The sequence below is a fragment of the Gracilinanus agilis genome, chromosome 2 (genome assembly GCF_016433145.1).
Source record: "Gracilinanus agilis isolate LMUSP501 chromosome 2, AgileGrace, whole genome shotgun sequence".
Lineage (NCBI taxonomy): Eukaryota > Metazoa > Chordata > Mammalia > Didelphimorphia > Didelphidae > Gracilinanus > Gracilinanus agilis.
Window position 1 is genome coordinate 419,596,353 of NC_058131.1, and position 16,328 is coordinate 419,612,680.

The window sequence follows — 16,328 nt, forward strand, 5'->3', positions numbered from 1 at the left end:
GCTAGGTGGCTCAGTGGCTAAAGCACTGGGCCTACAGTTAAAGAGACTTGTCTTCCTGAGTTCAAATCCAGCCTCAGACATACTAGCTGTTAGGACCCTGAGGCAAGGCACTTGTGTAATTAGGATTTGCTCCCCAGAACTCTAAATCCCAGCTTCCCATATTCCTTCTCACATTACATGCTAACATAGGGAGGATGTAAGTTTTGTGACCCTGCCCCTCGCTCTCTTTTCCCCTGATTGCAGCTGGGAAAACAGGCTTTATGTCAGGCAGGAGAATCTACACACTAGGGTATATTTTTAGATAATTAGGTTGGAACTTCTATTTCTTTTAGTTTATTTTCTTTCTACTTCGAGTGATCATTAATAAACTTTATAAAATATAATACTTGGAGTTATTGGATATTAATTTAAATTTTACACACTCAACCCTGTTTGCCTCAGTCTCCTCATCTGTAAAAATGAGCTGGAGAAGGAAATGGCAAACTACTTCAGTATCTTTGCCAAGAAAATCCTAAATTGGGTTATAGTCAGGCCTGACTGAAAAACAATTGAACAAGTCAATTCAAAACAAAACAAAACAAAAACCTTTGTTTGCCTCAGTTTTCTCAGCTGTAACATGGGGATGATAATAGCACTCTGAGGGTTGTGGTGAGGATCTGTTAAGATTAAAATTCTCTGGAGACTATATCTTAATTTATAATTATTTATTAAATAATAAAAAAGTAGTCCAGAGAAAGAAAAGCCAACAGCGACACATGACTAACTGTTCCCTTGGCAAACCCCCTCCCTAAGCTTCATAGCCTGACCTCAGGCATATAGTCCTTGTGCGTGCATGCATGCATGCATGCGTGCGCGCGAGAGTGTGTGTGTGTGTGTGTGTGTGTGTGTGTGTGTGTGTGTGTGCTGGGGCTCCTTTGCTGGTACTCTCTTAGCTGCCTCTCCCCTCCCACCAGGCCAGCTTTGCAATTGCCCCAGCATTCTCCTAGCCACCTCCTTTCTCCATGGATCAGAGGCAGAAGAGTCCCCCTTCCTTGCTTTAGCCCAATATGTCACTTTGAGCCCTTCTATTTGGCAGACTCTAACCTTAGTCTGATCAGAGGCCCGTCTTCCAGATGCCTGGAGTCACCATTGGGGTCCTTAGAACAGTCACACAGCACCAGTACAGTTTCTCCCAGGATCTCAGAAATATGGTTCAGAGATCCAGAAGATCCTTTGCTTTAAAATCCAAAGTTGTCTTGCCAGACTACTATTAAATTTTCACAGATCAAATGAAATAAATATTTGTAAAGTGCCTAAGCATATAGTAGGAGCTACATAAATGTTTAGTCCCTTCCCCCACCTTTCACTAAAATCACATTTATTTTACTTGTTTTTTTTTTTTACAGTATTTCTGTCTAGTCATTGTGTGGGATAAAAATTAATAAGTGCCTTACTCAAAAATGAGCACCAGTGCCCCACTCACCCAAATATAACAAAATCAGAAGGTAGGAGTAAAAAGAGGAAGTTGTTTATTCCCCTTCATGAAAGAGAGCACTTCAGTGATGGGCTAAGAAGTGCCGATTGACTAGGCAGCAAACAGGCAATATATACCCAAGCCTCCTCTCCCTTCTCATCAGGCCCCTGGCACCAGGCTTTGATCTACAAATCAAAACACCTGTGCTTCCAACCCAACTCAGGAGAGTCAAAGGAAGCAACCGAGCTGTTCATTCCCCCTTCTGTCCTTCCTCAGTCTCCCTTCCAAGGCTGTCCAGAGGTCCTCAATCCACAAAAAAGATAAACTAATAATAAAAAAAATAACAAGCTAAATGCTCATTCTGAGAATAGCACACTCAATTCTGTCCCATGCACCATATATCTTCCATCCTAATCTGTCCTTCAGCAGTTGATTTTTTGAACTTGTGTGAAGTGGAAATTGAGGGGGATCTTGAAAATTTCAAAGTACACCCTCTTTAACCAGTATTAAAAAATATGACCAGGGAAAACAAGAGAGATAGCAATGGCTTAAGCCATAGACCTAAGACATCTGCCCAAAAATTCACAGAAAAATCCCTTACTTATAGGAGAATGCTGATGCAATCAAGACTTACAGAAGGGATTATAAACATTTTTACCATGATTGGAGACTGAATGTTGAACCTGGAAGAAGCTTCAGATACAATAGGAGAGACTTCCAAGACAAAAGGATTATCAGGATTGATCATGGGTACTTCCCGGTCTAAAACCAACAACCTAGAATTCCTGCCCCAGGCAAATTCCCAAACAGACTCTAAAAGACCCAACCTATTTTTGTCCAGCTTGAAGGAGAGGGCATGGTAATCTTATCTTGAAGGGAGAAATGATTGAGAAATGGATTGGGAGGGTGTTACTAACTTTTTTGAAGATAACTCTTAATAATTTGAGAATAACACACTAATTTTTCACTCCATACAAACCCAAGAGTAGGACTTTATATTTATTCTTTTAAAATTTTGATTTATGAGATTAAGCCCCTCATTCTAGCCTAGCAAGATCTTTTTGGATTCTGATTGTCATCCAACCAATGATTTGGACATCCTTCCTAGCTTTGTATCATCTGCATATTTAATGATTCTGGCCTCCTATGCCTTAATTCAGATCACTGCAACAATTTTTTTAAAACTCTTACTTTTTGTTTTAGAATTGATACTGAATATCAGTTCTAAAGCAGAAGAACAATAAAGACTAGGCAATGAGGGTCAAGTGACTTGCCTAGGGTCACATAGCCAGGAAGTAGTTGAGTCCAGATTTGAACCCAGGACTTCCTGTCTCCAGACTTGGCTCGATATCCTCTGGAGCCACCTCACTGGCTCTATGGATAACAGTTGAACAAGGGAGGGACTAGGCTGGATGCATAGAATACTTTTCTAGAGACCTCCTAACCCTTATTTATTTTTTTAAATTTAAATTTAATTTTTGTTTTCACTTCCACAGAGTTCTGCCTGGCATGGGCATTGTACCCCCAAAACTATAGAAGTGTTTCACGCAAACTGTAAGCAGGGAAATTTACTCCCTTACATTCTTGTGACTCCTAACTCAAAATATCCGATAACACCGATAAGAGCCTGAGAGAATTATCCTCCTTAGATTGTCCTTTAGATTTGGTATGGATAGAGATGTACCTCCTTGATACCATCTAGTTGTATCGCAGATATCCATGTGTCCTCTAAACTATGAGGGTCACCCCCTATGTCTTCAGGCAAACCTCCCTCCTGCCCATGCCTTAGTGCATATCACTGTAGAGTCTGGTCTTCACTGTTGTAAAGAGTATAAAGACCCCAGAATTGATATTATCTGGGAACAGTTTTCCATCTGTGCTGTTCCAACTAGGAGGCAGTCTTCCACCTATGTTGTCCTCTTGGCCAGATTCAACATTATCTTCTAAGTTAATTCTCTTTTTATTTTTAAGTTAAGTTTCAGAATCTTGCATCCTTACAAAAGGTACCCTTCTGAAACCCTGGCGGTTCACCTCAAGCCCCCCACAACACTGCCTACTATGTGTGGCTACTAGGTACTGAGGCTACAAAGGCAAAATTTGGGCTGAGCTTGGTTGGGGACAGATAAGAACTTAAGTATGATTTGATAGTGTTCAGCCTAGTTCTGATTTCCCAAATTAGAAGGCACACCAGATAATGTAAAAAAGCAAGAGGTACTGTTTTATTGCAAGCCCGAGCTTGGATCACACAGCCTCCAAGGCAAATGGAACGTTGAATGAGGGGCTTAGCCAGCTTATATAGTTTGAGTACCAGGGACTGGGGGGGCTGGATGTTTGTTGTTTTTTTATTCAGCAGATGTTATTATTTGAGGGTCTTCCTGTCATTTAGCAGATGTTGCTGGTTGGGGATCTTCCTGCCATTCAGTAGGTGTTGCTGTTTTTATCAGCTCTTTTACTCAGTCTGCGTCCCAGGCCTATCAATGGCAATCTTCTTGGTGTTTACCCTTAAAGACAAGGAAGTTTCCCAGGTCTAACCTCTTTCTCTCCTGCATTTTAAGGCACATGCACTGGCCTCTCAGAGGGAAATAGTGTTTACTCATGAATGTTGTTGCCCAGTTATGCCTCACTCTCCTAACTTCAATCCTTCCCAACTTTTTTTCAAAAGCTCAGACCTTAACCTTTTTATGTGTAGCCCACAACCAGAAAGAGCCCCCCCTGCCTCTTCCCCTTCCCCTTCATAATCTTTTGAACCTTTGTAATGAGTCTGGAGCAGAACTGAGCTGCCTAAAGGTGAGTCACTCAAGTGTGCTTTACTCCTTGACCATCCTGGGTCCAGTTCTCTGTCCCCTACTTTGAAGATCAGATGGGACAAGGGACTAGACATCTGTACTGGCCACACATGTGCCACCCTTCACCCACTTTCCCTGTACTTCTCAAGGTTTGATAATCAACTTCACATTAACCTTTGCTACCGTGAAGGGTGTGACAACCTGCTGCCCTGTGACTCTACCCAGAATGCCTGGATTCTGATTAGTAGGCTCCTTTCTCTGATCACCACTCCCTGTTCCCTCCTTCACATCCATATCTGTTCCATTCTCTACTGTCTTTTTTTTTTTTTTAAGCCCAATCTTCTATCTTAGAATCAATACTGGATATTGGTTCCAAAGCAGAAGAGCATTGTTAACTGGGGAAAAAAACACAACATAGAACTATAAATAGTCAGAAAAATCACTCTTTAATTAAGGAAAGGAGTTTAGCACTAGAATTTAGGCCTCCTTGCAGAGCTGTGTGCTATAAACCCTCGCAGAGTCTGCAGACTCTTGCAGCTCCGGTCACTGAATTCCTGGGAGAGCCAAGTACGTTAGAAGACAGCTCTGAAGAGAGACAGGACTTGGGGGTCTTTTATAACCTTTGGAGAACTTGGTTTGGCAAGTCTTCATAGACAAGCTTCAAGAAGGCTGCAAAGAGGTCTGCAGCCAGCCTCCGAGGTATCAGGGAGTGGGTCAACTATAACAATTACAAAGGAAAGGGTCAAACTAAGTTGGGCTTCCTGAGAAATGATTGTAATACAATTCGAGAAGCTTATAAAACAAAGGCACTCAACATTTTGACTATGTCCACAGATCCTACCCACACTAGGGTCCCCATACAGCTTAAGGTCTATAGTTCAACCCAAAACAGGTGTGCCTGGTACTGGGGTTTCTCAAAGGGCAAGGGTAAAATTGAGGTGTCCAGATTTCGAGTTGATAGCATTAAGGGCTAGGTAATGGGGATTAAGTGGCTTGCCCCAGGGTCATACAGTTAGGATGTATCTGAGGATGTATCAGATTTGAATGGAGGACCTCTGTCTCTAGATCTGGCCCTCTGTCCACTGAGCCACCCAGCTGCCTCTCATGATCTTTCCCCCAGTTATATTTCCTTAACCTTCCATTGGGACCCTCTGGAACTCTGTTATATGGTTGACAAATTGCCCTTCATATTGGACCTGTGTTCCCCACCTTGGCCCCACAATTTCTTTAGACTTCAGGGAACCTAACGAGCTAATAAGCATTTGTTGAAAATGGGCTTTCTGGGAAGCCTTGCCCTCCGCACTAGAAGGTTAGAGCAGGGAGGAGGGATGAGCTAGAGAAAATACAAAGTAGAAAACCTATCTTCCTCAAAGCCAGGTGCAAACAGCTCAGTTGAGCAGGCCTGATACAGCTAAGAGAACCACATGCTACAATGACTCACCAAATGTAGGAGGACTGATTTTTGGAATCAGAAGATGTGAGTTGAATTCTAGTACTGCTATTTACTATCCGTGTGAGCCTCAGAGCAAGTTGGAGATTATAGAACACAGAAGAAAACCTCTCTTGGCCTCAGATTTCCTATATATAAAATGAGGGGGCCTGGACTAAATTATCTCTAGGACGACATTTACCTTTAAATTCTGGGACCTTGGGGGGAACCAGGGGACTCAGTGGATCGAGCACTGGGCCTGGAGTCAGCAAGATTCATCTTGAATTTAAATCTGGCCATAGACATTTACTAGCTCTGTGACTCTGGGAACATCATTTCATTCTGGGTGCCTCAGTTTCCTCATCTGTAAAATGAGATGGAGAAGGAAATGGCAAACCACTCCTGTAACTTTGCCAAGAAATTCCCACCTGGAGTCACAAAGGGTCAGATACAACTGAACAACATTTTTTTTTTTTTGCCTAAATGTTACACTTTTATTGGGGACATAAAACATTCATTCAAAATAGAATTGTGTTAGCAGCTTTACAGTGATCACTACAAACATCTTAGACAAGGCAGCTTACATTCTAAGATGATCTTCATTTGATCAGGCAGAAAAAAAACAGGAAGGAAAAAAGAAATTTGTTGATTGTTGTTTCTATAAAAAGTATGATTGAACAACAACATTTTGAAGACTTGGAGGAAAAGGTTATCAGCGAGGGGTGAGACATAATGGCATGGGACATTGTACCCCCAAATTATAGAAGTATTTTAGGCCAAACTGTAAGCAGGAAAATTCCTTGGCTCCCTTACATCCTTGTTATTACTAACCCTAAACACCTGATAAGACCCTGAGAGGATTGTCCTTTAGGTTTTGAGATAGGTGTAGAGATAGACCTCCAGGCTAAGCTCTAATACCATCTGGTTGTACCTCAAACATCCATTTGTTCCCTAAACTATGAGGGTCACCCCCGCCCATGTCTTCAGGCAGACCTTACCTCACCCTGTGCCTCAGTGCATACCACTCTAAGAGTCACGTCTTCACTGATGTAAAGGGCATAAAGATTCCAGACTTGATGTCCACTAGGGACAGCTATCTATGCTGTCCCCCAGGAGGCAGCTTCCTACCTATGCTGTCCTCTTGGCCATATTCAACGTTACCTTCTAAATTAATAAATTTCTCTTTTTATTTTTAAGCTAAGTTTTGGAGTCTTGCATTCTTGCAAAGTGTACCCTTCCCAAACCCCAGGGGTTCACCTCAAGTTCCCCACAACAAATAACAGGGAAAGGCTTCCTGGAGGAGGAGATCTTTTGCTGTGGATTTTAAAGTCTCTGGGGAGGGACAGAGAACTTCATGTCCTAGAAGAGAAGGTTGGCAAATTCCACATGTCTCATCCCTCTCTGTCTCTGACTCAGTGCCTCTACCTTATTTCTGTATCTGTTCCCCAGGATTCAGGCATTTCCCTTAAACTCTCTGTTTATGGTCAGTAGGTTCAGAGAAGTCATGGGTATGTAGAAGTCCCGGGCTCTGACTGGTACTCCACTGGGGGAAGTAACTGGCCAACAGAACCCTGAGCTGGGAGCCAGAAAGTCTGGGTCTGTTCCTGGCTCTGCACTGAACTCTTGTGACCTTGGGTAAGGTCACATAAAACATAGAATGCTGGACTTGAAAGGGGCCTTTGAGTAATAGAGGATAGAATGTCTGAGCTAACACAAAATCAGAGCTGGAAGAGCCCTTGGAATCAGAGTAATTCAATCTCATCATTCTCATCATTTCACAGAGACCATAGCAGCAGGGTTTCTTTCTTTCTTTCTCTCTCTCTTTCTCTCTCTCTTTCTCTCTCTCTCTCTCTCTCTCTCTCTCTCTCTCTCTCTCTCTCTCTCTCTCTCTTTCTCTTCCTTCCTTCCTTTCTTCCTTCCTTCCTTTCCCTCCTTCCCTTTCTACCTTTCTCTCTCTCTCCAATCATACTTTTTATAGAAACGATAATCAACAAATTTCTTTTTTCCTTCCTGTTTTTTTTTTTGCCTGATCAAATGAAGATCATCTTAGAATGTAAGTTGCCTTGTCTAAGATGTTTGTAGTGATCACATGTAGTGACATGTCAGGAAAACTCATCTACCCGACTTCAATTCTGACCTCAGATACTTACCAGCTGATAGACCTGGGCAAGTCACTAATCCTGTTTGCCTTAGTTCCTCATCATTAAATGAAGGAAATGGTAACACTCTAATATCTCTGCCAAGAAAATCCCAAACTGCATCATGAGTTGGATACAGAACAACAAATAAAGGAGCTTATATTCCACTAAACTGATGTAATCAGCAATCTCTATTATCACCAACTTATCCTTCCTAAATCTTGTTTGTACATAATGGTTTGCATGTTGTCTCCCCCATTTGACTACGGCCTCCAGAGCAGAGACTATTTTGTTTCTTTTTATATCCCCAGGGGTTAATAAAATGTTTGACATTTTATTGACATAATTGGCATAATAGGCAATTAATAAATGCTTATTAACTGACTAATACAAACTATTTCTACTTATAATTTTATAGTATTCCCAGACAAAATTCCATAATAAGATGAAGCATAGAGACAAAGTTCAGTTGAAAGTTAACAGTTTGGGGCAGCTAAGTGACTCAAATGGATAGAGAGCCAGACCTTGAGATAAGGAGGCCCTGGGTTCAAATATGGCCTCAGACACTTTCTAGCTGTATGACCCTGGGCAAGTCACTTAATCCTAATGGCCTACCTTCTATTGCTCTTCTGCTTTGGAACTGATGCTTAGTATCCATTTTAAGACAGAAGGTAAGAGAAGAAAGAAAGGAAGAGAGGGAGGGAAGAAGGTAGGAAAGAAGGAAAGGAAGAAAGTATGTGAGATAAAAATGATGACAAGTGCCCCATTCAACTGTATGAGATGAAAATTAGCACATGCCCAGCTCACTCAGATAAACAAAACCTAGAATCAGAAGGTAGGAGTAAAAAGAGGCAGTTGTTTATTCCTTTCATGAAAGAGAATACTTCAATGATGGGCTAAGAAGTGCCAACTGGGCAACAAACAGGCAATATATACACATTCCCAACACAAGGCTCCTCCCCCCCCCCCCCCTGTCAGGCTCGGTAAGGGGACCTTGACCTACAATCCAAAACACTTGTGTTTCCAACCCAGTTCAGGTGAGGTAAAGGGAGCAACTGAGTTGTTTATTGCCCTTTCTATTCTTCATCAGTCTCCTTTCCAAGCTTGTCCCAGAGTCCTCAATCAACAAAAGGTAACAAACTAGCTGAATGTTCATCTTAAGAATAGCACACTCAATTCTGTCTCACACAGAAGGAAGGAAGGGAGGGAGGGAGGAATGAGTGAAGGAAGGAAGGAAGGAAAGAAGGAAGGGAGGAGGAAGGGAGGAAGGAAGGAAGGAAGGAAGAAAGGGAGGAAGGAAGGAAGAAAGGATGGAAGGGAGGGAGGGAGGAAGGGATGTGTTATTATTCTCCTCAGGGGGGAATGTATTATTATCCTATAATGCAAAATTTAAATTCTTTTGAGAGTAATTTTAGGATAAGAAATTTGCTACCTCCCCAAATCCAGAAAGTGAACTGTTTGAAGAAGGCACTATGAAGATGTCTGCAGAAACCTACACTGCATCAAGAAGATCCAGAATGAACTTTGGGATGTAGTAAAATTGAACTGTAGGGGGGTTGAATAAATTTGTTTTGAATGTACACTCTTATGCCAAAGGGGACTGCCCCCTAATTGGCTTTTTGTCAATGCACCTAGCAATCATAGGTTTTGTTCTCTTTTCCTTTTATCCACAAATCATTGTAATTTAAAAATTGGTTATGTTTACAAGATCCATTGGAGAGACCAGTCTTCCTTGGATCTCAGGGGGAAATGTGTTTGGAAATCTTGTGGCTTTGAACTACATTTCCCTGGAGCCCACTGTCTTCTTGTCTTTACGTGCTAACATAGAGGGATAAATTAGATGGTCTTCAGGAGCTAGCTCTTTTTCCTTTCTATGGAGGATTGCAACTGGGAACGCTTTGAACAGGTAGATTAGTCATGGGCACATGGTTTTATTTTGTTACCTATTTATTCCTTTACTTCTAGTGATTATTAATAAATCTTATAAAAACATAATATTTAAAGTTATTATATATTCATTTTAATTTTTACAGGGAGGAAGGAAGGATAGTTGGAAGGGAGGGAGGGAGGACCAGAGTAATTAGAAGTGAGCAGTAATAGGAAGGAATGACTAACATTTGATGAGATCAAACACTCCAGGTGTGATTAACATCTTTTCAGATCAAAGTGCTGCCAGTGAAGTCAGTTTCCAGAGATATCACAAGACCTGTTCCAACCATGTGGTCAGTGAGGTCAAGGTAGCCCTTCCTGATTACTGCATTTAACAAGTTGTACCCAGAAGTACAGCTCTAGGACCATACCATACTCTGTGTGTGTTTGTGTATGCGATGTTGGCCTCCTGATTGGCTGAGGTACTTCTGAGGCAACAATGATGGATATAGCATACGGGAAGGATAGATCAGTTCAGATAGCTGGAGGACTTTGAGAGAGTTATCTGAGAGAAAGAAGTGTGACCTTTTGAATAGGGGATAGATTTCCTTGGAACTATAGATATGTAGGGTTATGGCCCCTCAATGTCCTTGACACCAAGGACTTCCAACCTAGAGAATCTACTTGTGCTAGAATATTCTATTGACTACTTAAAATGTATATTTTCTAAAATTTCTGTTAATTGTTGAGAAAGAGATTATTCCTGTTCATCTTGTGTCATAAGAGTTTGGCAAGAGGGAGCTAAAGCTAAAGCTAAACATTCTACTTGCCTTGAAAAGTAAGCGAGAAAGAAGCATTTTTCTTGAGCCCCAAAGCATCATGTCCCTAGAATACCAATATTTGAGGGGTGGTAGATGAAAATTCTAGCCCAATACCCCTGTTGGAGATAGGGAAGGAGCAAACTCCCAGACATATCCTTCCTTAAGCTCCCCTCACAATTGTATATCTCAGTCTCTCCACGGATGTGGGTGGGCTAGATTCCAAAGAAGATGGGAAGGGGAAAGGAATAAGTATTTTTATGTAGTGTACATTCATAATATATATTATATATATATTTTATATATGTATAAGTTTTTTAATATGCTTTTTACTAATATTTCACTTGATTCTCATAACAACTCTGGGAGGTAGTTGTTATTATTAGTTCCATTTTATAGTTGAGGAAGCAGGCAAAAAGGGGGTGTGACATATCCATGATCACACAGCTAATAAATAAATAAATGATGAAGGCTGCATTTGGCAGGCCAGAACTCTCTCTACTTTACCTCCGGTTGCCTCAGGTATGTATCTGTCACATGTCAGTGGATCCATATGTATGTTAGATAGCCCACGGAGTATATGGGATGTTCAGGGAGACTAGTACCACTGATGTTCTTCAGGGCTGCTTTCTTCCTTTGGTGTCTACCTGGCTGGAGGCTACTGTCACAGAGCAGCTAGGGAACACTGGCAGTGCCATCAAGCCAACACAGAGAGGAGTCCCCCCCATCCGCCCTACAATGAGGGTAGCAGTCACTTTAAACAATGGGGATGTTTACTCTCTCTCCCCACAGCAGTGTTCATTTCTTCAATCACTCCCATGAAGTGGATGATTACTACCTGGTGTTCTGTGGCTTCAAGAAGCTTGTAATATGCACAGCAGCCTCAGCATGGCAGGTTGATGGGTTAAACCAGGTTGAGGGTATCCAAGATGCCTAAAGCCATTGGCGAGATAGGGGAATGTCTACCCTAAGTAAGTGAAGACTTCCCTTGGTGGAAGGGGCAGATGAGAATTATTTGTTCCAACTGCCATGAAGGTGGCAGAAACAGGCTCTGTGGAGAGCCTAGAGACTGGTCAGACACAGAGGATGCCAAGATCATCCCCTGCTCCCCAGCTATCACCAGTTGTTTTGACTTTTGTCTTGCCACTGGATTTCCAGGACTGAGAGATGGAGGCCAATGACTTCATGCAACTCTGCCTCATTTAAATCCAATTTGTACTGAGTCAAAAGACATTCCTAGTGATGTCATTCTGGTCTTCTAGGAGTAGGAAGGACAACAACCAAGTCAGCCCCCACACACACATCTTACAGAAGTGAGGTGTACCCCAAATTCCACAAGTGGTAAGTAATAGAGCCATATCCGTTGATTTCTAAAGGCCTTGATTTTGCCACTACATTGGGCTGTTAAGCCAGACCTTAGGAAGGCTTGGCAAGGGGAGCACCTGCCCTAAGGCTACTAAGGTTTTGTTTTCTTTCTCTTGGTGCAGGTCTTGAGAGGCCAGCATGTGGCCATGGAGAAGGAGAGGTGGGTGTGAGAAGGGTCCATGTAAGAATAATTGATTGGGGGCAGCTGGGTAGCTCAGTGGATTGAGAGTCAGGCCTAGAGACTGGAGGTCCTAGGTTCAAATCCGGCCTCAGACACTTCCCAGCTGTGTGACCCTGGGCAAGTCACTTGACCCCCATTGCCCACCCTTAACACTCTTCCACCAAGGAGCCAATACACAGAAGTTAAGGGTTTAAAAAAAAAGAATAATTGATGTCTTCCTGCACCTCTGCACTCTTCTCCCACCCCTATTTCCTTCCCCAGGGGAGATTCCAAAGATTGACCAGGGATTCAATTAATCAATTATCTCCTGAGTTCCTAAGTCTGATATCATGGGAATAAAACTAGATCTGACTTAGACATCCAAGAGATTTTTTTTATATTTCTACTTATTAGTTGTATTTCCTTGGGGAAGTCCTTTAATCTCTCTGAAACTCAGTTTCATTATCTGTAAAATGAGTGAGAGGGGATGCTTATATCACCACTTAATATAGATGTGAAGAAATAATTTTATTAATCTTAAGGTCTTATGTAAATGAGAACTAGGGGGCAGCTAGGTGGCTCAGTAGATAGAGAGCCAGGCTTAGAGATAGAAGGTCCTGGGATCAAATCTGTCCTCGTACACTCCCTAGCTGGTGACCTTGGGCAAGTCACTTAACTTCCATTGCCTAACCCTCACTGCTCTTTTGCCTTGTAATCAATACATAGTATTGATTCTAAGATGGAAGATAAGTTTTTTTTTTTTTTAAGAAATAATGGAGCCTGCTCTTTGATCCAGCCATATCATTGTTAGGTTTGTACCCCAAAGAGATCAAAGATAAACAGACTTGGACAAAAATACTTATAGCTGCGCTTTTTGTGGTGGCAAAAAACTGGAAAATGAGGGTATGCCCTTCAATTGGGGAATGGCTGAACAAATTGTGGTATATGCTGGTGATGGAATACTATTGTGCTCAAAGGAATAATAAACTGGAGGAATTCCATGTGAACTGGAAAGACCTCCAAGAATTGATGCAGAGCGAAAGGAGCAGAGCCAGAACATCGTACACAGAAACCAATACACTGTGGTAAAATAGAATGTAATGGACTCCTGTACTAGCAGCAATGCAATGACCCAGGACAGTTCTGAGGGATTTATGGAAAAGAATGCTACCCACATTCAGAGGAAGAACTGCAGGAGTGGAAACACAGAAGAAAAGCAACTGCTTGAACACATGGGTTGAGGCAGACATGATTGGGGATATAGACTTGAAACTACCACACCAATGCAACTATCAACAATTTGGAAATAGGTCTTAATCAATGACACATGTTAAAACCAGTGGAAATGTGCATCGGCTATGGGGGGGGGGCAGGTGAGGGGGTGAAGGGGTGAAGGGGAAAGTAAGAGCATGAATCATGAATCCATGTTAACTTTTCTTAAAAAAAAAATAAAAATTATTAAATGTTAAAAAAAAGAAATAATGGAGTAACTTAGAGAATTGTGCACAAGAAAAAACCTTTTCTCTGCAGTTGTAAGGAAGGCCAAAATTTTAAATTCTTTTTCGAAAGAGTGAGTTCCACCCAGAGGTTTTTTTATATTCACATTGGATGTAAGGATGTTATCAGTTAAAAAAATTTACAACTTGCAGAGTATCCAGGAACAAGGTATCCTCCAAAGAAAGAAACATTAAAGAAGGTCAACCTTATTTTCTGGAACCATTTCACATGCTTATTATCAACCAGGTTTTGCATAGTTAGGACAAATGGCCTCTCTAGAATAAAATAAGTTTGAGTTCTTGTTTATGACTCAATTAAGAATGGGACCTTTTTTTCTGAATGATTTTATCACTTCTCCCTTTTGAAGATATTTTAAATCCTCATCAATCAAACATAAGTGGTCAAATTCAATTTTCTCCTCATTATGGGGTTCTTAACATTTGTTGAACCATCAATTCAAAGATGTACTGGAGCTGGCACACACTTCTCAAGAGAGCGTATTGTTGAGTTTTTTTAGAATGAGCTTTTACATCTGAAATCAGTAAACACTACAAATCAGGGCTTGATTTATTGTTTTGTTGATTGCTTAGACTTAAGAAAGTGATGGAGAAAATGTTGATGTAGATTAAACTTAAAAATGTATTGTGCTTTGTTGGGTGAGAGAACTGGTCATTAAACATTTACCAGGATGCCCCTGAATAATTCCGGCTAGGTCATGCAAGGGAAAGACGTCATTTAGACAACAGAATGTAGAATAATAAAAAACAATCTAATGTATGACTATATAGAACTATCAAGCCAATAAGCAAGGAGGTGGCAGTTCAAAGAACCGATCTGTCCCAATTGCTTTGGTTCGAGAACAAAATGTTTGGACGAGTGATTGGCTAAAGGTTCTAAAGAGTAGAAAGACAATTCTTCAGTATACTCCAGTCCCCATCATTGGGGGCTCAGAGATTCCTTACAATTGTAAAAGTCATCATGAAACATTTATACTTTTCCTGGTATGGTCAGAAGTATTTACCAATAGAGGAGGAGGACACAACATTAAAATTATTGAAGAAGGGCCCATTTATTCCTGATTCTGAGTCTTAGTTACCATGCCTCTGCTGCCTCTTAACTCTGCTCCTGTGGTCCCCCTTTTCCATTGGTGACTTCTTCCCAGAACCTCCATTTTGGGGGAATGGCTCAGACCAGTCCGTGCCACATTCTATGGATTGTGTTATCATGACCCCAACAAAATTTCTTCCCTATTAGTCCTCTCCTTTTCAGCTTCCCTGTATAAATTGCTTTCTCCCACTAGACTGGGAGCTCCTTGAGAGCAGACAGTCTTTCTTATTGTCTTTATTTGTAGACCCAGTGCTTAAACAAGGTCTGTATGGAGTGTTTAGGGAGTACTAAGCACTTCTGGTGTCAAAGCTTGCTGAACCCTTTTTAGGGCTGTTCATTCACCTTTATTGTCCACCTTTCACCCAACTCTCATGGAACTTGGAGTGGCCTAAAACAGTTTGCAGGGAACCCTCAGGCTCCAAACACAAAAAATGCAACCAAAGCAGCCTCTGTGGGGGCACTTAGAACTCGCTCATATATCAAAGACACCAAGGTCTGCATCCCTGGTATAATATTTGAAATTATGAGGCTGCTTGTAGCTTAATAACTTTATTAAGTCAAAAGTAATAGTAACAAGAGGGGAAAGTAGGATAGAGGTAGAGAGGTACTTATTTAACTTTTCTAATCTGCAGACACCATAATGGGCCTGTAGCAAGGGTCTACTCTGATCCTCCACATGTACCTTAAAGACCCTGACTTCCTGCCAGGTCTCCACTTATAAGCTCTTTTCTCCACCCACTAACTCTCACATGCCACATCTCAGGAACCAATCATAGTTTCTTAATTTGTCTGGGCTATCCAGGGAGCAATGCCTGTGGAATCAGTTTCCTGTCTCCTTGGTTCCTTGGTTCTTTATCTTCCTTTTCTGAGGCTCATTCAAACCTGAATTTACTCAGTGGTATTTGACCTCTAGGCCACTGAGAGATGACGTTAAAAAAGGCAACACTGGAGAGAGAGAAATTTGCTCCCACACAATGGCTATTACCAATCATCCTGACTTTTGTCATTGGATTTGAATGACTGTGGAAGAGAGAGTGAGGCTGACAACTTTGTGAAACTCTGCCTCACTTCAGTCTAATTCATGGGAAAGTCAAGACATCACCCTGATCCTCTTCTAAAATGAAGGATGAACAATGACAAGGTCTCCCTAATAGTTTTTTATCTCTTTTCCTTTCTTCCTAGTTTAATATATTCTGATGGCAACATCAATCATTATAAATGAATAAATTAATTATTTTCTGGGATTTTATAGAATACATGCTGTTTCAATGTACTGATTAGCTGTGCTGATTTTTCTTCCTCTTTTTTTTTTTTTTTTTTTTTTTTTTGATGAGGGGCTTAAAAATACTATTCTGGGGCAGCCAGGTAGATTGAGAGCCAGACCTAGAGACAGGAGGTCTTTGGTTCAAATCTGGCCTCAGATACCTCTTAGCTGTGTGACCCTGGGCAAGTCACTTAACCCACATTGCCTAGCTCTTACTGATCTTCTGCTTTTAAATCAGTATACCATATTAATTCTAAGATGGGAAGTAAGTATTAAAAAAAAAAGAATAACAAAATAGTACAGTTGGGTGGCAATTGGGGGAATTCCTCAAGGGAATTAGAGTGCAGGTTGCTTCCATTCCAGAGTGTAGCCTCTTTACTCCTTTAGCTGGAGCATCCTAGAGTAGAGACAGGAAAAAGTAAAGACTGGTAGAAAAGGAGAG